We start from the raw sequence: 21,706 nt of genomic DNA, 5'->3' as shown, positions 1-21,706 counted from the left end.
GGCGAGTTACCTCCTCTTTGGCGAATTTGTTTCTGGCCTCGGCAGTAGGACGCTTTTTCTGTCTTACTAGAGGAATGTTGGGATCCAAGCTTAGCTTGTCTATGGCCACTTACATCGGGATACCTGTCATATTTAGATTTAAGAAATTCAATAAACCCAGACCTAAACTCAGGGTGCAATCTTGTCCCCAAGTGGAATTTCCTCTCCAAGAACTCTTCAAACAATGCAACTTGCTCGAGCTCTTCCGTTGTGGACTTTGTTGCGTCCGTCTCTTCTGGTACCTGGAAATATCTCGGCGCCTGATATGATTCCGACTCCTCTTCCCCCTGGTTGACTTCACTTGACTCGGGAGAAGGCACCGGTTCCTGTAATTGCTATGCTGCATGCTCTTTCCCTTTGCTACTGGAGACCGAAATCGCATTCATATCCCTTATCGCCGGTTGATCGCCTTTTATCTGTTTAATCCCATCGGGAGTTGGAAATTTCAGCAACTAGTGTTACGTCGATGGTAAAACCTTCATCTCGTGCAACCATGGTCTTCCCAGGATAATGTTGTAGACCATATCACATTTCATCACCTCGAAAAGGGTTGTCTTCATTACCCCCTCGGTGTTTGTGGGTAGCAGGATCTCTCATTGGGTTGTCACACTTGTGGCTGGAATGATGCTTTCGGTAAGTTTGGCTTGCATCAATATCCTCCATTGTATAATATTTTCCGAGCTCCCTGGATCCGCCAGAACACGTTTGATTTTAAAATTTAATACATTTAAAGAAATTACCAATGCATCGTTATGTGGTAGCAACAATCCATCCGCATCTTCCTCCGTGAAAGTGATGTCGTCTTCAGCGACTTCCCAGAGTCTCTTGCTGTGGGTCACTTATACTTTCTTCTTCTTTGCCACCGAGAAGGTAACCCCATTAATCTCATCCCCCCCGTGTTGTCACGATTGTGACCGTAATTGTTTTTGGCCCGGTCTCTTAAGAATTCTCTGAGATGGCTATTTTTCAATAGTGTTGCCACCTCTTCACGCAGATGCCGTTAATCCCCAGTTTGGTGACCGTTCATCCTGTGGTATTCGCACCACAAATCAGGATCCCTCTGGCTGGGATCAGATGGCTTCGGCAACCGTGCTTCTTTAATGTTCCTTATAGTTGACACCAACTCTACTACACTGACGTTGAAGTTGTATTCTGAAAGTTTGGGGTAGGAAGGATCTCGAGAACCTGACGTTTCCTTTTCCTGTAATGACCTATTGCTGCCGCGATCAATTCTTCTATCGGTAACAAACCTATCTACCGACTGGAAGCCTCGCTATGTCCTTCGGCCTGTTCATTGGGCAAAAATCAGCTCCTCGAAGACCGCCTATCTGTGTCGAAATCATCTCTTGATTTTTCTTTATTCTTCTCTCGACCTTTAACTGGCGCCGGGAAGCCGAGCTGATCATCCTCAATCCATATCTTTGACTCATACCGGTTGTGAACATCCGCCCAAGTTGTCGCTTGGAACTCGAGCAACTTTCATTCAATTTCCTGGAAGCATCGGTACTTCTCGGATTCAGCCCTTTGGTGAATGCTTCAGCCGCCTATTCATCCGGAATGGCTGAGAGCAACATCCTTTCCTTCTGGAAGCGGGTTACAAATTCCCGCAGCAACTCGGACTCTCATTGTGCGATCCTAAATATATCGGCCTTCCGGGCCTGCACCTTTCTAGCCCCGGCATGGGCCTTAATGAAAGAATCCACGAGCATCTCGAAGGAGTCTATGGAATGTTCGGACAACAGCAAATACCACGTCAGGTCTCCCTTCGTGAGAATCTCTTCAAATTTCGTCAGCAATACCGATTCAATCTCGTGGGGGGAAGGGGGGCTAAATTGCTCCCTTTCACTGCCATTGTATAGGTGGTGATATGCTCCTGAGGATATGAAGCCCCATCATATTTTGGCACGTCCGGAATTTTAAACTGCTTCGGAATCAATTCTGGTGCCGTGCTTGGTTTGTACGACAATTGAGTATACTTCCCTCATATTTGGTCCTTTCAGCACCGGTGATGCCACTGGTATTTGGTCCATGTGGGCGTTCACTTCCCTCATAAACCGTATGAGTTCATTCTTGAAGGGATCATGTCACGCCCCAACCTCGGGAAGCGCGACCGACGCTCAACCGGGTGAACCCGGCAGAGCAAGCCTGTTAGATACTTTCTACCCAATTAACCCATGATCAAGAAAAGACGTGATTTCATTAATTATACAATAGGAATCTCGTTCATACAAATCCTAAATTGTTTCATTTGTCATTGCGCTTTTAAGTCCCAAAATACACATTCTTAAACTTCAAGTGGAACAAGTGATCAAACACAATATGACTTGTTTAACATTTCCAACACCCATATACAACCCACATAGTGTCTACGGAGCCTCTAAAAATACAAAAGAGAGTAAAGATGGTGCCGGCAATAAGGCCCTGACTATACCTCAAAAATAGTGACCATAATATAAACAAAAGGTATAATACATGACCCCGGAATGAAATGGGACTCACCGAGTCTGCTGAGAAGAGGATGCAGCACTATCTGTGATCCGCACTGTCTGCTGTGTAACCACCTGCATCCATTTAAAGATGCAGCGCCCCCGGCAAAAGGGACCTTAGTACCGTCGAATAGAACTAGTATGTATAGCTAAACACCAACTCAATAGAATGAATAATAATACAAGAGGAACAGTCAAGAATTAAATAAGGGCTTAAAATAATAGTAAAACAACAAGTCAAGGATAATATACATTTTCAAGACAGTTTCCATATTATTAGTTTGGGTGACCCTTAGTACTGATGTTCCACAATTCACAATACCTCCGTATTCTTACACGGAGTCCGATCTCGGTCCGATCGGCTAGGCCGCCTCATCTGAGACATTACCATAATTTCATTATAATTTCCGGCACAGTACCACCATGTGTGCGGCATGGCATCCGATCATGGCCCGATCAGCTAGGCCATTTCATTTGAGACATCATCATTTTTCACAATTTCATCCACAATACCACCGTGTTCTTACACAGAGTTCGATCTCGACCCGATCGGCTAGGCCATCTCATTTGAGACATTACCTTTTTCAATCAATCATCTCACATCATACTTCTTTCATATACTTTCGATTCATTGGCACTAGTGATTATGATTACAAAGTCTTTCTTGGAACTTGGTCGTATTTCATAGTTCCAGACCCCTTTTTCCACCTTCAATATCATTATCATTATCAAAAATAAAAGGCTTCCCATTCAAGATACTAAATTCACATATGAGCAATTTGGGAATCTTAGGCACATAGAGGCTTTTCATCCAATTTGGCATAACAGCCTTTTATCTCAATCTTAACATGCAGTCTTAACGGTTCTAACACATATTCCATATTTTTGAACACATTCTCAAATAACAAGATAACATGATGAAGCCTTTAGAATAAATATTAAACTTACATCCTTCAATACAAACACATTAAAAATCACCAATTCTATAATGATCAAGAGCTTACTCCAATTACATGAACACCATGGGGTTCGATTCTAAGGAGAAGGGGGTTTAGCCAATATACCTCAATTGAGCTTCTTAAAACTCTAAGATGTTCCAGAATATTAGCAACTTCAATCTATTTAAGCAATATAACAAAATTGAACCAAAAATTAGGAAGATGAATATGGTTTTAGCTCATTTGAGCATACTATCAAACACTAGGTGTGCATCAATATTTTAAGGCTCTTTTGTGGAAGATTCCATCATTTCCCAACCCACTCTCTACCATTATTAGCTCACAATCTTCCCACATACTACAAGGATACATGCATGCAAGGTAAGCACTCTCATCCCCATGAATTACCTTACTAATGGCCCATTCTAGTTATATTTTGAAATTAAGATTTTGGGTGATAGAATCTTACCTCTTAGGAAGAAGACCTAGGTGCCTCTCTTGATAATCTTTAAGATTTTAAGTGAGAATTGAAGGGCAATTTGATGAAGATCACTTCTCCCTCTAGGACCCTCTCTCTTAATTTAAAAATATGAGAAAATATGCTCAAAATGGTCCATGGGGTGTGTTTTAACGAAATAGGGTCTGGTTTAAAAACCCCAAAAATGAAGCTTCGGAACAAGGTCTGCGATCGCATAATCGATATGCGGATCGCATATCGGTCACATAATCGGTGACCAAAACAGCCAAAAAACCTATCCGTGTTTGCGGTCACTATGCGGCCCGCAGACCTGTTCTGCGGTCGCATAATGAACCGCAGAATAGTTATGCGGTCCGTAAAATATCATCCAAACTGGCCCAATTAACTGCCTCACTCTGCGGCCATTATGCGGTCTGTAGAGTGATTCTGCGGTCGCATAATGGACCGCAGAAATGCATAACACTACCAATATTTTCCTTTACTTTCCGATGCATTGTTCAACATGTAAAACTAATTCGGCACCACGAAATATTATTAACACTATTTGTTTTCTCTTTTAAAATTTTACGGGGCCTTACAGATCGCTATCGTTGTTATGACCGGATCCGCTCCCCCCGGCCCCATCGAAGCCGACCTCGCCACTCAGGGTGTTGTTGTCGACCCTCTGCGTTGTTTGATTTTCGGGAGCACCGGAAAGAATTGGACCTCGCCCATTCGCGTTATTGGAAGCATCCGATAATGCCTTCTTCAGTTCTGTCATTACCTTATCCTGTCGTGTGAGATAGCCTAGAATGACCTCTTGTTGCTCCTGCAGGACCCTTACTACTTCAACAACGTGCTCCTCTTTAGTATCATGAGTTGCTTCTCGAACAAGTTGCGGTTATTTCCTTCCGTGGACCGGTGTGGCCTCGTTCCCCTCGTTGCGAGTATTGCTGATTGAATCCTCAAGATGAGGGTGATTTCCTTGGGCCTCAAGTTTGTGTGTGTTGTAAACCCCACTATCTGCTATTTTTTTTGATTTTTTGCTACAAACAAATAATCAAACACGTTAGTAAAAGAGGCAAGGACCAACTTAATTACACAACTGTCTACGCCCCACGGTGGGGCGCCAAACTATTTATCCGTAAAATTGTACAGTTAAATTTATACGTAGTTTATAGACAAGTGAATTAATTTGATTCTGAAATAATAGATGAATTAGATAAAAATGTAATACTTAGCGTTGAGGTTGAGATGAAATGGCAAAAATAGGAATTCCGGGAGCAAGGCTTCCGGGTACAACAACAATGATATCAAAAAACAAGAAGGTAAAATTATATTAAGTTTTGAATAGAATGTAGCGTATGTTTGTCAGAAAATTTATGCCATTTACAATGATAATAAAGCTCACTATTTATAGCTGCACCTAAGGAACAACGTCCTAGGATCAAGCCCCTCTTTAATGTCAATTATGAGGGCCATTGAAGATCGTATAACGACAGGAAATGAATGTTATATTCCTTGTAATGGACCGTGTACTTAATGCTATAGAATATTTTTCATTTAATACTACAGGGTGACAAACATTTATTTCATCTCTGTGAGTATTACTCTCTCCGGTAACATACAGGATCATCACCTTCGAATTCAACTGTCTTCTATCTTCGGCTCCACGCGTCACTTCTTTATTCGATCATTTAATTTAAACATATTTTACCCTATACATGAACACAGTTAAATTTTGAATACAACAATAATTTTAATATATTATGCTGGTATTTGTTAAATTTTGAATACAACAATAATTTTAATATATTATGCTGGTATTTCACCTTTAAAAGCTCTAAAGCCCGGTATATAGTGAGTTTTACATGTGACGATCAACACTAGTATATCTCTTACTTAAGTACTGAAACAGTTTGGCCCAACTACTTTCAAAAAATTAAGAAACAAAGAGTTTCATATTCTTAAGCTCAAAATGAAATGGCCCAATCAGATTTTTCAAGAAAAGATATCAGCATTAAAAAAAGAGGGCCAAAGTAAAATGGCTCAATTGCTCATTTCAAAATAATGAGGTATATTTTGCTTATATCTGTTACCCATTTTTACTTTTATCTCTACAGATCTTTGAAATATATACACGTATTATATCATTTTCTCATGGCTAACTCTTTACTTACCTTTAGCGTATATCATAAACTTAACATCTACTACAAGAAATCTATCTTTTAGTGGCGATATTTAGAGGTGACTATTTATTGCCACAAATGTTATATTTATTGTGCCGACTTTTAAAGTCGCTAAAAAATATAAGTTTTTAGTGACAACTCTCTTAGGTCGCCTCTAATATATGCTACTAAATCCTGAATTTTTAGTTCCCGCTATTAATAAAATTTTGGCTCCAATATTCTAGGAGCGACTTGAAAAATATCGCCCCTATAAGTATTTTAGAGCGACTGGGTTGCTACTATAATTAAAAAATTACACTTAAACAACATAAATAAAAAGAAACAACTAAAGCAAATAAAACAGATTACTAAGGTCTAGTTACAAAGAAGAGAAGTAGACACTTCTGCAACTTCATCCTCTCTCACAACAAAAGGTGTTTTCTCCCATTCTTATAAAAAATTATCCATCCAATTCCCTCTCAAATCTCTTAAATCTATCCTTAAATCACATAATGTAAACCGAGACTCAAAGCCCTAATCAAAAGTTATATTCCCAAATTACGTATGTGTTTAAATCCTAAATCCTTTGGGTGGTACATGTAGCTAGCGAGAATGATTATTGCTACAATTTCACCTTTAATTTTTCTGACCCATTTGAAAGTATACAACAATCAGAAGTAACTTTTCTTGAACAACCATTTTGGGGTTTTGGCCATAATTTTGGAGAGTGAAAATTGAGGATTTGGGAGCCGATTTGAAGTCGGATTTGGATTAAATTTGTATATTTCGACTCGTTATGGAATGGGTAACCGCAATTTTTGTGTTTGGTCAGGTTCTGGGGTGCGGGCTCGGGTTGAATTTTTGGTTAACTTTATGTATTTGTATAAATATCGAAACATTATTGCATGGAGTTATTTCATATGGCTTTAATTAATCATGTTATTGAGTTGTTTTTGGCTAGATCAAGATGTTCGGATGTCGATTCGCGTGGAAAGGCATTTTTAGAGTATTGATTTGGCTTGTTTGAGGTACATATCTTTCCTACCTTGTGAGAAGGAATATCCCTTATGCTAGGACCTTATATGTCTAATTGTAATGTATGTGATTCGACGTATACGCGAAGTGACGAGAATATATGCAGGTGCTATGTATGAAAAATGACAGGATTAGACTCTAGGCTTCTTCTATATCTTGAATTGATTGTGTGCTCTCTATGATATATGTGAAAGCCTTTGTATGACTATGTGAGCTTATCCTTTCATACAAGAGATCATATTTTAGGATTATTATTTCCTAATTAGCCATGATGGGCATTTGTGAAATCACTACTAAATTGATTTGCCGTAGTCATGCTTTAAATATTGAACACTCATCCACATTCTAGTAGTGTCATATCCTTGTGCACCTTATTGATAAATTATGAGTACATGTCTTTTGATGGTAATTTGACATATCACATTGTTATGGTTATGACACATGTGGACATGTTGGGCGGATTGATTGGGTGTTGAAACGAAGTTTTGTTGTGTGATTGTGATTATTATTATGCACATATGGCGGAATAAGGGCGGCATTCTTGATTATGTACATATTGCGAAATAAGGGTGGTGTTCTTTGTTATTCACATATGGCGAAATAAGGGTGGCGTTCTAGTTGATGAAATGTGGGGTATGAGGGTGATAATCTTAATCAAGCAAGTGAATTCTTTATGCTTGTTATGCATTTTACAAAATTTCACATTATTTTTAACATGCTACTCTATGTCTCTGATATTGACTGATAATTCTTTGTCATACGTGATTTACCTATGATGAGCGGATAACTATTGTTTCGTTTTTGTCAAACGTGATTTACCTGTGATGAGCTGATAACTATTGTTTCGTTGTGTTGATAGTACTACATTTTTTTATATTCTTATTGTTAGTTATCTGAGTTATTTCACAGTTTCTCTGATTAGTGAGTATCACATGACTTGAACCTCGTTACTGCTTCACTGTCATGATCCAAAATCTACTGGTCGTGATGCCACCTAATCCGACCCTCTAGGTAAGCTAACTAATAGTCAACACAATTCAAATGGGAATAATAAGGAATTAATAAATAAAATAACTGAAACTCTATTCAATAACCCAAGGGCTAGTAGTACAAGTCATGAGCCACTAAGACTTAAATTTACAAAACTGATATGAAATAAATACAACATCAGTTTCGAATGTACATAAACAGAATTCAAATGTAAAGCTACCAAGGGTAAGTGATAGCTATATCCAAAATGCAGGTACATCTTCAGTGCCATCTCATGTCATCCACAACATCTCGGCTCATAGATCTGCACGCAAGGTGCAAAAGTGTAGTATCAGTACAACTAACCCAATATACTCAATAAGTATCACAACTAACCTCAGTGAGATAATAGAAGTAAGAATTATAAATGATACTCGCTATCACCTGTATAGTTCATAATTCCAGCACGTACAGAGCAGAAAATATAATCAAATCACAAATAAAACCACTTGGTGCTCTCAGTTTTCTCAACGGATTATGCTCAATCAACAATCCAGTTGTCACGACCCAAATCTCACATGTCGTGATGGCACCTATCACAGTACCAGGCAAGTCGACTATCACAACTACGCATTTTTAAATTGAAAATATGATAAAATAAGTTTAACAGTGAAAAATATCATAAATAATCAATAAGAATAACTGCGACTCAAATACAAAATTCATAAAATCCGGGTGTTACCGAGTACATGAACAACTACATGTCAACATAGTCAAACTTCTAATACAACCATATGGAAAGATAGAACAGTGCTAAATAAACGTAAAAGAAAGAGAATCGAGGTCTGCGGATGCCAAGCAGCTGCCTCAAAAGTCTCCAAGCAGATAATACTCCAAGTCTAGCAACTACCAGGTCCATATGTACCTGAATCTTCACACAAAGTGCAGAGTGTAGTATGAGTATAACCAACCCAATGTACTCAATAAGTAATAGAACTAACATTGGGCTGAAAGGAGTGACGAGCTCAGAAAGGTACAATCCAAATCTAGATATTAATAGTACAGATAAAACAGGGAAAATGACAGTAATAACTCAATGAAATCCCATAATCAATTCGTACACGGTACAAAAAAGTATACATGCTTTCAAGTTTAATAGTTTAAGCTCAACACTGATAAAATATGCCAAGTATAACCGATATGAGGAATGTTACATCTATATGTCTATATGTCAAATGTGCATGTCACATGTAATGCATCACAGTGATAAACTCATGTACTCACACTCTCACTATCTCACACTCCCCTCTTATCACTCTCAATCACTCAGCATTGTACGATACCTATGCTCACCGCTAGTATGTCAAACTCCGTAGGGAGGATCCTGTCCAAGAGCTAATAAAATATGTTGCGGCGTGCAGCCTGATCCTATCATAAATCAATAAAACCTGCTGCGACTTGCAGCCCGATCCCATCATGAATCAATAATACATGCTGCAGCGTGCAGCCCGATCCCATCATGAATCAATCAATATCACTCACAATCCGACCCTCAGGCACCAACTCAGTCATCAATCTCTCTAGTCTCTCGGGCTCACAAATCTTATGCCAATCAGCCCAAATAATGATAACATGATGTAACACTAAATGACAACAGGGGCTGAGATATGATATCCAAATGATGAATGTGACTAAGTATAAAATTGCAGTTTAAGCAAATAATTCAACAATAGAAATGACCTCAGCTGGTCCCAACAGAATAAGCATTAGCCTAAACATGATTTCTAACATGGATTGCAGATCAATTACTCTAACACGTAGGTATTACATAAATATATATAAGGTTTGATAACTACACGGTACCACAAAATCTACCGATTCACAATTTCTACGGTGCACGCCCACACACCCATCACCTAGCATGTGCGTCACCGTTAACACCAACCACATAACATATATTTCAGAGATTTATACCCTCAGTACCAAGTTTAGAAGTATTACTTACCTCAAACCGCGCAAATCCCTACTCCAACAAGTCCTTACCTCACGAATCGACCTCCGAACGACTTGAATATAGCCACAAATAACTTAATACAATCAATACAAGTTATAGAAATCGATTCCATACGATAAAGCTAAGTTTTTTTAAACCAAAGTCAAAAAGTCAATCCAAAAAGTCAACCCCGGGCCCATGCCTCGGAACCCGATAAAATCTAAGAAATCTGAACTCCCATTCAACAATGTGTCTAACTATACCAAAATCATCAAATTCCGACTACAAATCAACATCAAATTCCCAAATCTTACTCTCCGAAGGGTCAAAAATCTACAAATTTCACCTCAAAAACACCTAATCTATGTGGGAAATTCAATAGGTATTTAATATTAATAGATAAAACCGATCAAAAGTTGCTCACCTCTTGAAATCTAGTGAAAACCCCTCCAAAATTTGCACTAATCGAGCTCTCAAAATCCAAAAATGAAGAAATTACTCTAACCCTCGTCTTTATGTATTCTGCCAGAAATTTCTCTTTTGCGGTCCACTTAACCGCTTCTGCGGTACCGCTTTTGTGATTAAAAATCTGCACCTGCAGAAAAACACTAGACCCCCGACCTGCCACTTCTGCGGCCAAAAGCTTGCACTTGCGAGACCGCGCCTGTGGCCCTGCGTCAGAATCTGCGCATCCTGGCCAAGCTCTCAAAATTCGTGCATGTGGACTCCTCATCGCATAAGCACTTTCACTTCTGCGGAACCTCACCCGCTTCTGCAAGCCTCCCCGCCTTCACTCCAGTCCGCACCTGCGATCACACATCCGCATTTGCGACCTCGCTGGTGCGGAAAATCCCTCGCACCTGCACAACCATTCCAACTCGCCCAGACCCGCATCTGCGATCCCTAGGCCGCTACTGCGGCTCTGCACCTATGGCCAAATTTATGCAGGTGCGGTGACACAAGATGTGAACACACCAGAAATTCACACGCCCAAAAATCCAATCTGATTTTATTCCGAATCACACCCGAGGGATCCGTCACCCCTTCCAAATATACCAACCCATCCTAAAATATCATACAAACTTAGTTGAGGCCTCAAACCACATCATATAACATCAAAAAACACGAATCGCATTCCAATTCAAGCCTATTGAAACTAATGGATTTCCAACTTCATGCCGAAACCTATCAAAGCAACTCCAATTGACCTCACATTTTGCAAACAAGACACAAATGAAACAACAGACCTGTTCCAACTTTCGGAACCAAAATTCGAGCCCAGTAACCACAAAGTCATCTCTCGGTCTCAACTCTCAATACTTCAACTTTTCCAACTTTCGCCAATTCAAGAAAATATCACCTATGGACCTCCAAATAAATATCCGGACACACTTCTATCATGCCCCGACCTTGGGGAGCGCAATTGGTGCTCAACCGAGATAATCCGGTCAAGAAAGCTTACTAGATGCTTTCTACCCGACCTTGCCCATGAATAGAGTGGAGATGTATTCCATTATTTAAACATTGAGAGGATTTCATTATCAACACAAATTCCATTACCATTAGTAGCTTCATTTATAATTCCCGAAATATATTACCCATTCGTAGTTTGAAGTGGAACATGTGTTACAAATACAACATTTCTAGTTTTGACTTTCCCAACACCAATGTACAACCACACTATATCTACGGATCCTCTAAGTACAACATAAGAGTAGAATGGAAGTGCCGGCGACAAGGCCCGGGCTATATCTCAAAACACAAAGTACAACATCAAGTGACATCAGGCCCAGAATAGAGTACGGCTCACCAAAACCTGCTGAAAAGAGAGTAACTGCTAACAAGGACCAAAGTTGCCGGTTGACGAACCACCTGCATCCATTGAATATGCAACGCCCCCGGTAAAAGGGACGTTAGAACATATGGAATAGTACTAGTATGTGAAGCTAAATGTCCTCTTTCGGAATAGAATGCCAATATAAGAAGGGGAAAACCATGGAAGTAGCAAGTAATAATCAATGATATCCAAATGCCAAGTTAAAATATAATAATTTTTCAAAATACGAAAATAATATTAATTTTGGTTGGCAGATCTTTAGGACCGATATACCATCGTATTTTTAGCAAGGAGTCCGATCACGGCCCGATCGGCTAGGCCGTCTCACCACAATGCCGTGTGGATTGACATAACCCTCTGCTAGCAATCATCTCATCCCAATCAAGGGGAATAGTCTCAACACATCAATCTCATCCCATTTAAGGGGAATATTTTCAGCACCTCTATCCGGGGATTTACCCCTCAATCACACCTACACCGACACGTGTAGTTTCAGGGTTAAGTTTGTTTCAACCTCCTCTTCCTCGGTGACTAACGATACTCCCAAAAATATTTTTTTGTTTTACACACAAGGGAAATAGAAATACAAATACATTCACCTCATATCCTTCCACACCATATATAGCTTCATTAGTACTTTCAACCGCTCACAATATCATTATTTTATTGGCTCTCTTGGCCATACATATGATTCTTCATTCATGGCACGGTGGTTGTATCTCATATTTCACATTTTAATTTATTTACTTTCAAGGGTCATAATCATAAAAATCAACACATAGAATATTTCGAAAATCATCACTTTAAGTTCATTAGTAATGAAGGCTTTAAACACAATAGATTTCTTTCCACAAAAATGGAGCAAAATGATTGGCAATCGAAGCACAAGTTTAAATCATAAACGAGTGACACACCATTTATTATTGACATACTTTTCCCCAAAAAGGCAATAAACAACTTCAACGCATGAATATGTAAGAACTCAAAACACTTTGGAAACACTTACAAAGCATAGCATGATGATTTACGCTTGTAGCAGGGGTTTAAATCATAGGCATTAGTTAAAACAATCATGTTTGAACATGATTTGAGTACATAGGCTTTTAGGCAAATCTATTTTCGGAGTCAATTTGGAACAGTTTAGTCAAGGCTTACTTCATAATCTTTCACACATCATTTAATTTTATTGGCACTATTTGCCACAAGTTTTTATTCTTGGCATGGTAGCCACACTTTATATCTCCAACTCGCTTCTTTCACTTTCAAGCATCTATATAGATTATCAACAATAAGACCGTTTGAAATCAAGGCCTTAAGTATATATATGAACAATAGGAGTTTTAAGTGCATTGAGTTTTCTTTCCAAGTTAAGCATAATAGACTTTAATTTGAAACACGAGTTGAAGTCATAACATTTCCATATACAAACAATACTTGAACACATTCTCGAAGAGATCATAATAAGTTAGGAGCAATTGGTACTCGTTTTGAGTATATACATCTTTCAACACAATGCTTACTTGGGATAACCAAACCTATTGGTAACAACTCAGAACATGGCGACTAGTACCCTGGGCTAACCATACTTGAAGCTTATGGGAACGTCATGTAATTCAATTCTAAGAGAGAAGTTTTAGCCAACATACTTTTCTTGAGCTTTCCTTAGATTACTACAACATCCCAATACTTTTAGTAATATCAATCTATAGGAAGATAACGAAAATCAGCCAATAGTTAGTAGGTTTCTCATGACATAAGTCTCTTGGGAATTTTGTCAAACACTTACTATGCAAAATCAAATGCAAGGCCCTACAATGGTAATCACTCTACCCCCCCCCCCAAAACCAATTTTAACAAAAAACTACCCCAAATAATTCAACAACCCTACATACTACCTCCTATTGGCGTATGCATGGCCTATCTCCAACCTTACAACATACTTAAACCCATCACCTCTTGCATGAAAGCTTAGGAGAGAGACTTACCCGCATAGATGATGGCATAGTGAGTAGCTTCCATGATTCTTGAAGATTGGGGAAAGAATGGATGATTAGAATGCCTTGGTCTCCTCCCTCTCTCTAAAATACTCTCACTTCCAAAGGTTTTTAATCAAAATGGGGTCAGGTTATAAAAATAAAAAATTTACCCTTTGAACTCAAATCTGGGGTCGCAAAATGGACCGCAGAAAAGATATGCAGCCCGCAAAATGGACCGCGAAAGTGATGCCAAAAACTGGGTTGGCCTGGACTAGTCTGCAGCCAGGTCTGCGGTCCGGAAATGGACCACAGAATTTCCCCTCCGAAATTCTTCATGCCAAATCTGCGACGGAAGTGCGGACCGCAAAACAGGTATGCGATCGTATAATGGACCGCAAAACAACATTCAAAATTCAACTATTTTTCTGCTCAACTTTGCGATGGGTATGCGGCCCGCAGAATGGATCTACTGTGGCGAATCTGACCGCATAATTTCCTCCTTCTGTGAATATTTTCACGAACTCCTCAATGCATTCTTCAATCCAGAAAGTCCGTGCCACGGCGAGCTAGCTCGCCGCGAAAATTATCTACAACCTTCGTACACATTAGTTTATACCTCGGCACCACAAAACCTTAAATTACTTGGCAAAATTTTACGGGGCCTTACAGCTTCCCCCACTTAGAATCATTCATCCTAGAATGAAGAGTAGAGTCCGCCCCACACATCTAACATAACTCATCCATTCTTTCACACCTCACAAGCCGCCAAGTTTTGACTAACTCCCAAATTTTTCAAAAATTTCGATAGAGTCTCCCTTGTAATTGTGCCTATCCACCTGTCAGAGAATTACCAAAACCACTCCTAACAACGCATCCACAACTCAACAGGGCATCACAATATATATCAATAACACCAACCTCAACATTACATGCATTACATTATCAAAAGTGATATTTGGACATGAACTGCGCATTTTTAGATCATAACTCATAAAAGTACCTTTTGAACCACAACCATTTGGCTTTACAAACAAGTGAGAATATTTTCTTTCCATAATACCCTCGGCCTTCGAGGTGGACTCTTCGACTCACGAACTTAGCCATAGCACTTGACAGAGGCAATCTCAACTTCCTAACTTATCTAACAAGGATGACAATTAGGTACCTCTCATAAGACAATTACCCATTGACTACCCCTTCCATAGCTTCCACCAGGACGATAGACAAATGATTTCCAAGTACCTTATTTGACATAGACACATGAAACACCGGGTGCATGGAGAACAATGATGGGGAAACACGTACTCATAGTTTGGCCTATTTCCTTAAAGATTCCACAAGGCCTAATGTGAACTACACCTACTTTACCTTCATTAACAATTCACATAAATCTTCATGGAGAAAATTTTGAGAATAACCCGTTCACTTTCTTCAACTCTAAATCTATATGCCGAACACCCAAACTAAACCTTTGACGACCTTCAACAATAATTCTAAGATGTGCTAGCATGAATAAGACCATAAAGTTTCCTACCCAATATGTTTGATCATGGGATGATGCTTCTTCTTTGACATATTTGAACCTTTAACCCCCATAGGTTTACTATAGATAGGAACCACGAGGCTTCGCGTTTGAGCTGGAATTATTCAAGAACCCATCAATGTGCTGAGCAGGGGCATTTCAGGAGGTTATATCCTAAGAGATATGAAGGTTACTACCAATAGTGCTACATGGTTAATCATTGTGATGACATCATTGATTCGACAAATGAATCATAGAGTTAACTAGTACACATTGATAATGTGGGAACCATGTACATGATCCTGAGATGTAAAAGAAGTGACTCATTTTGGACACGTGATATATGGGAGGCATGATAGGGAGGATAAAGACATTAGCGTCAGTTATTCTTGGAAGACTATAAGTTATGAAAGGGACAGTAACAATTGTTTTATTCCATATGTGCCTTTTTCGGCAATAGTAAGCCTTAAGGAAAAATAGACAAGTACGTGACACCAGTTGCCTCCTAGAGTGTAGGGAAAATCTTCTTAACTCGAAATGAGAAGATTTTTGCACCATGAATGTAATAGGGGTTTCAAAATATATGAAGTTGCATTACACACTTAACAGTATCTGACACAAAGAATCTATGCTACAAGCCCACGAGGTTGAAAAAGGAGGTTGATCACTTGTGAGATTATTATTATAGAAGCTTAACCCTTCCCGATAGTTGATCATATACCATAGGGCTAGAGATACGATAGACTTGCCCTTAAAATTAATATGATCAAAATATGTGCCAAAATATGAAACATCCACCTGAAGTGGGGTGGAAAAGGTCGCGGTAAGGCTACTTAGCTTCAACCATACACGAGTGAAACCATGTAGCTTGGACATCTTATTATTGGGATGAAATCATGCATGAGTTGGAGAGGTCCTAAGGGTTAATATGATGCTCCGAGGTGAAAGGCAAATGATAGACCCCTATCCACCTAGGGAGGTGGAAATGTTAAGGACAGTAAACTCTCTGCACATGACAATGGCATAGTAAATGATTCTAAAAGTCGAGTGTTTAAGGGTGACAGAACCCATGGAGGCACTATAGAGTAGTCATGGAGGGTTTGCGAATGTTCATAATGAGTTCACCATAGGTTTTGTGACTTGAAAAGTACCTAGAGGCTAATGAAGGATGGGAAAACATGAGAAGCAGACATGATGCTATGATAACCCCAAAAGTGCATTCGGTCTTGACGGAGAGCCTATTAAGGATCCTTATGAGAAAGGAAGCATTACAATAACATATTGAAGGATGCGATCTCTCATGGTTATCCAACAAGTGTCGGGAAATTAGCATAATGAATTTACTAACTAAGTAACACAGTCAGAACACGTTGTAGAGGTTTAAAGAGAAAATGAACATTTATTATGAGCTGGACATGTTTTTGCTATAATAACTCTCAAAATGCAATACCAGGCCACGTCATGGGTGACTACAATACTAGGAACAAAGTGAGCTATTTACTGCGGAATTATCTAAGTGGACATGAAAGTTATACTAAGATAGGCAAACAAAAGATCTTCCTATGATGGATGTGTGATAATCTCAAATTTCAGATAGACTTTATGCAGAAAAGTGACCTGTTCACTTGACATGTACACATATGATAGGTGATGAGACATTCCCTTATTACTAGACAGTGAAAATAGTTTATGATAATGTTCACAGTGGGAGTAAAGTGACTGTTCAAATCGTATGAGCCATATACACAAGATAGAGAGGGTGGCTCAAGAAAGATCTCAACACTAGGCTTTTACATTAGATTCGATGCCATGTAGGTAAATATTATGATGGTGCATGCACAGGCACAAGTGAGAAGATGTTATCCATTTGAATCGGAAGGTTATATAAGAAATTCATCAGGTATACTCCTTTTTTAAGAATTGGATGATGAAAGTTAAAGTATTAAACTAAGATTATAACTCAATCCAAGGAAATCATTATAGAACTCAATTCCTCAAGAGGTTGTAAGCAAGAGGATTGTGATAAAGTGGCTTCACGAATAATGCATCTTGTTCAAAGAGTATGTACATGCAATGTTTTGTGATTCAGTTTCTTGTTAAGGCCATACTTATGCAGGCTTTTCAATGCAGATGTACATATGTAACAAGGAAAATAATGTGGTGTTCATAATGTTATACTAAGGAGTGACTTACTTGGTGATTTTAGGTTGACGGGGCAGTGCTTTAACTGATGCCCCTTGACTCCACATCCATAATATACATTGGTACAATAGTGACATATCCCGAATGACATCTCCTACACTTCATGCATTAGGGATGAGGTCCACTAAACTGACTCGCCCCACTTACCTGATATTTACCCTTTTTGCATACTTCATAAGCATTCCCCCTATCCTTCCTCCAGGCCCCCATGGTGGGAGTAACAATCTCTATACCGACTTGCTATATAGGCCCTTGGAATTTCCCAATCCTACCACCCCTAGCACGCTCCTGAGCATACTCACAACACGACGCCAAATGTTCCCGCCTGCATATCGGACAAACCGGGCTAGGTGTATCCAACCTGGGGTATTTGTTCTTCCTGTGACCCCTCTTTCCACAAACCATAACATATTTCAAGAGTAATCTAACATAAACCCAAGTGGCGCTTCTTACAAATTAAACATTCCGGCTTATTGGTACAAACAACCCTCTTTCATTTCTTAGGTGCCTGCACCACATGATCCAGTGGCGTGGTGATATTGATAGGAACAAGAACACCTCCCCTAGCAACTGGTTCTTTCAATCTCTCCTTGCTGCCTCAAACTCGTGGGTTACTCGTCTAGAAAATGAGACATAACGAGGAAATTAGCTTCCTATCTTGAGCTCTACCGCAGGATCTGGAGTATCAAAGAAGGGTGACATTCTTAAATGCCCAAGTAGCCTCCTAATTATATATATGGTCGACAACACACCAATAAGAAGAACTCTACTAGATACGACTCGGAGACATCATAGGAAACTTTAAAACCATAGGCTACGATACCAAGTCGCGATCGATGCTCAACTGAGATAACCCCGTCAAGCAAGCCTGCTAGATGCTTTCTACCAGACTTTGCCCATGAATAGACTGGAGATGTATTCCATTATTTAAACATTGAGAGGATTGCATAATCAATATCAATTACATTACAATTAGTAGCTTCATTTATAATTCCCGAAATATATTACCCATTCATAGTTTGAAGTGGAACATGTGTTACAAATACAACATTTCTAGTTTTGACTTTCCCAACACCAATGTACAACCCATACTATGTCTATGGAGCCTCTAAGTACAACAGAAGATTAGTATGGAAGTGTCATCGACAAGGCCCCAGCTATACCTCAAAACACAAAGTACAACATCAAGTGATATCAGGCTCAAAACAGAGTAGGGCTCACCAAAACCTGCTGAATAGAGAGTAACTGCTAACAAGGACCAAAGCTGCCCGTTGACAAACCACCTGCATCCATTGAAGATGCAGTGCCCCAACAAAAGGGACATTAGTACATATGGAATAGTACTAGTATGTTCGGAATAGAATGCCAAAATAAGAAGGGAAAAACCATGGAAGTAGCAATTACTAATCAATGATATCCAAATGTCAAGTTGAAACATAATAATTTTTCAAAATACAAAAATAATATTATTTTTAGTTGGGAGATCTTTCGTACTGGTATACCACCGTGTTTTAGCACGGAATCCGATCACGTCCCGATCGGCTAGGCCGTCTCACCAAAGACATCCAATCACAATCGCAGTCACCACCATGCGCGCGACATGGCGTCCGATCTCGACCCGATCGGCTAGGACGTCTCACCACAATGCCATGTGGATTGACATCACCCTGTGCTAGCAATCATCTCATCCCAATCAAGGGGAATAGTATCAACACATCAATCTCATCCCAGTTAAGGGGAATATTCTCAACACCTCAGTTTAGGGATTTACCCCTCAATCACACCTATACCGGCACGTGTAGTTTCGGGGTTAGGTTGTTTTAACCTACCCTTCGGCTAGGTTGTTTTGCACATAAGGGAAATAAAAATACAGATACATTCACCTCATATCCTTCCACACCATATATAGCTTCATTAGTACTTTCAACCGCTCACAATATCATTATTTTATTGGCTCTCTTGGCCATACATATGATTCTTCATTCATGGCACGGTGGTTGTATCTCATATTCCACATTTTATTTTCTTTGCTTTCAAGGGTCATCATCATAAATATCAACACATATAATATTCCGGAAATCATAACTTTAAGTTCATTAGTAATGAAGGCTTTAAACACAATAGATTTCTTTCCACAGAAATGGAGCAAAATGATTGGCAATCGCAGCACAAATTTAAATCATAAACGAGTAACACACTATTTATTATTGACATACTTTTCCCCAAAAGAGCAATACACAATTTTAACTCATGAATATGTAAGAACCCAAAATACATTGGAAACACTTACAAAGCATAGCATGATGATTTACGATTGAGAAATGGGTTCAAATTATAGGCATTAGTTAAAACAACCACGTTCGAACATGACTTGAGTACATAGGCTTTTAGGAAAATCTATTTTCGGAGTCAATTTGGAATAGTTGAGTAAGCCGTCAAGGCTTACTTCATAATCTTTCACACATCATTTCATTTCATTGGCACTATTGGCCACAAGTATAATTTTCATTCTTGGCACGGTGGCCACACATTATATCTCCAACTCACTTCTTTCACTTTCAAGCATCTTTATAGATTATCAACAATAAGACTGTTTGAAATCAAGGCCTTAAGTATATATATATGAACAATAGGAGTTATATGTGCATTGAGTTTTCTTTCCAAGTTAAGCATAATAGACTTTCATTTGAAACACGAGTTGAAGTCATAACATTTCTATATACAAACAATACTTGAACACATTCTTGAAGAGATCATAATAAGACAGGGGCAATTGGTACTCGTTTTGAGTATATACATATTTCAACACAACGCTTACTTGGGATAACTGAACCTATTGGGAACAACTCAAAACTTGGGGATTAGGACTCTGGGCCAACCATGCTCGAAGCTTATAGGAACGTCATGGAATTCAATTCTAAGAGAGAAGTTTTAGCCAACATACCTTTCTTGAGCTTTTCTTAGATTAATACAACGTCCCAATACTTTTAGTAATATCAATCTATAGGAAGATAGCGTAAACCGGACAATAGTTAGTAGGATTCTCATGACATAAGTCTCTTGGGAATTTTGTCAAACTCTTACTTTGCAAAATCGAATGTAAGGCCCTACAATGGTAATCAATCCCCCCCCCCAACCAATTTTAACAAATACTTCTAACTGAACTGTGCTGAAGTCCAAAACATGAGACGGGTCACCGAAATACTTCCGGAGGATGAAAACATGAAATATTGGAGGAACATTCGATAGACTAGGTGGTAATGCAAGCTGGTAGGCCACCTCTCCGATCCTCTCAAGCACCTCAAAAGGGCCAATATACCGAGGGCTCATCTTGCCCTTCCTACGGAACCTCTTAACACCCTTCATGGGTGAAATTCTAAGCAATACCTTCTCCCCCACCATGTAGGCAACATCATGAACCTTCAGATTGGCGTAGCTCTTCTGTCTAGATTGTGCCGTGCGAAGCTGATCTTGAATCAACTTAAGCTTTTCCAAAGCATCCTGAACCAGGTCAGTACCTAATAGCCTAGCCTCACCAGGCTCAAACCAATCAACCGAATACCGACACCGCCTCCCATACAAGGCCTCATACGGAGCCATCTGAATACTCAATTGGTAGCTGTTGTTGTAGGAAAACTCTGCAAGTGGTAGAAACTGATCCCAAGAACCCTCAAAATCCATGAAATAAGCGCGTAGCATATCCTTCAGTATTTGAATGGTGCGCTTGGACTGCCCGGCCATCTGAGGGTGGAATGCTATACTCAACTCAACCCGTGTGCCGAACTCTCACTACATTGCTCTCCAAAACTGAGATGTGAACTGTGTGCCCCAATCCGAAATAATGGACACCGGCACACCGTGAAGTAGAACAATCTCGCGGATATAAATCTCAGCCAACCGCTTCGAAGAATAGATAGTCCCAACTGGAATGAAATTCGTAGACTTAGTCAACGGGTCCACAATCACCCAAATAGCATCAAACTTCTTCAAAGTCCGTGGGAGCCCAACTACGAAGTCCATGGGGATACGCTCCCATATCCACTCAGGAATCTCAAGCCTCTGAAGCTAATCGCCCGGCCTCTGA

The sequence above is a fragment of the Nicotiana tabacum genome, chromosome 19 (assembly GCF_000715075.1).
Source record: "Nicotiana tabacum cultivar K326 chromosome 19, ASM71507v2, whole genome shotgun sequence".
NCBI lineage: Eukaryota > Viridiplantae > Streptophyta > Magnoliopsida > Solanales > Solanaceae > Nicotiana > Nicotiana tabacum.
Note: the sequence above shows the minus strand (reverse complement) of the source record.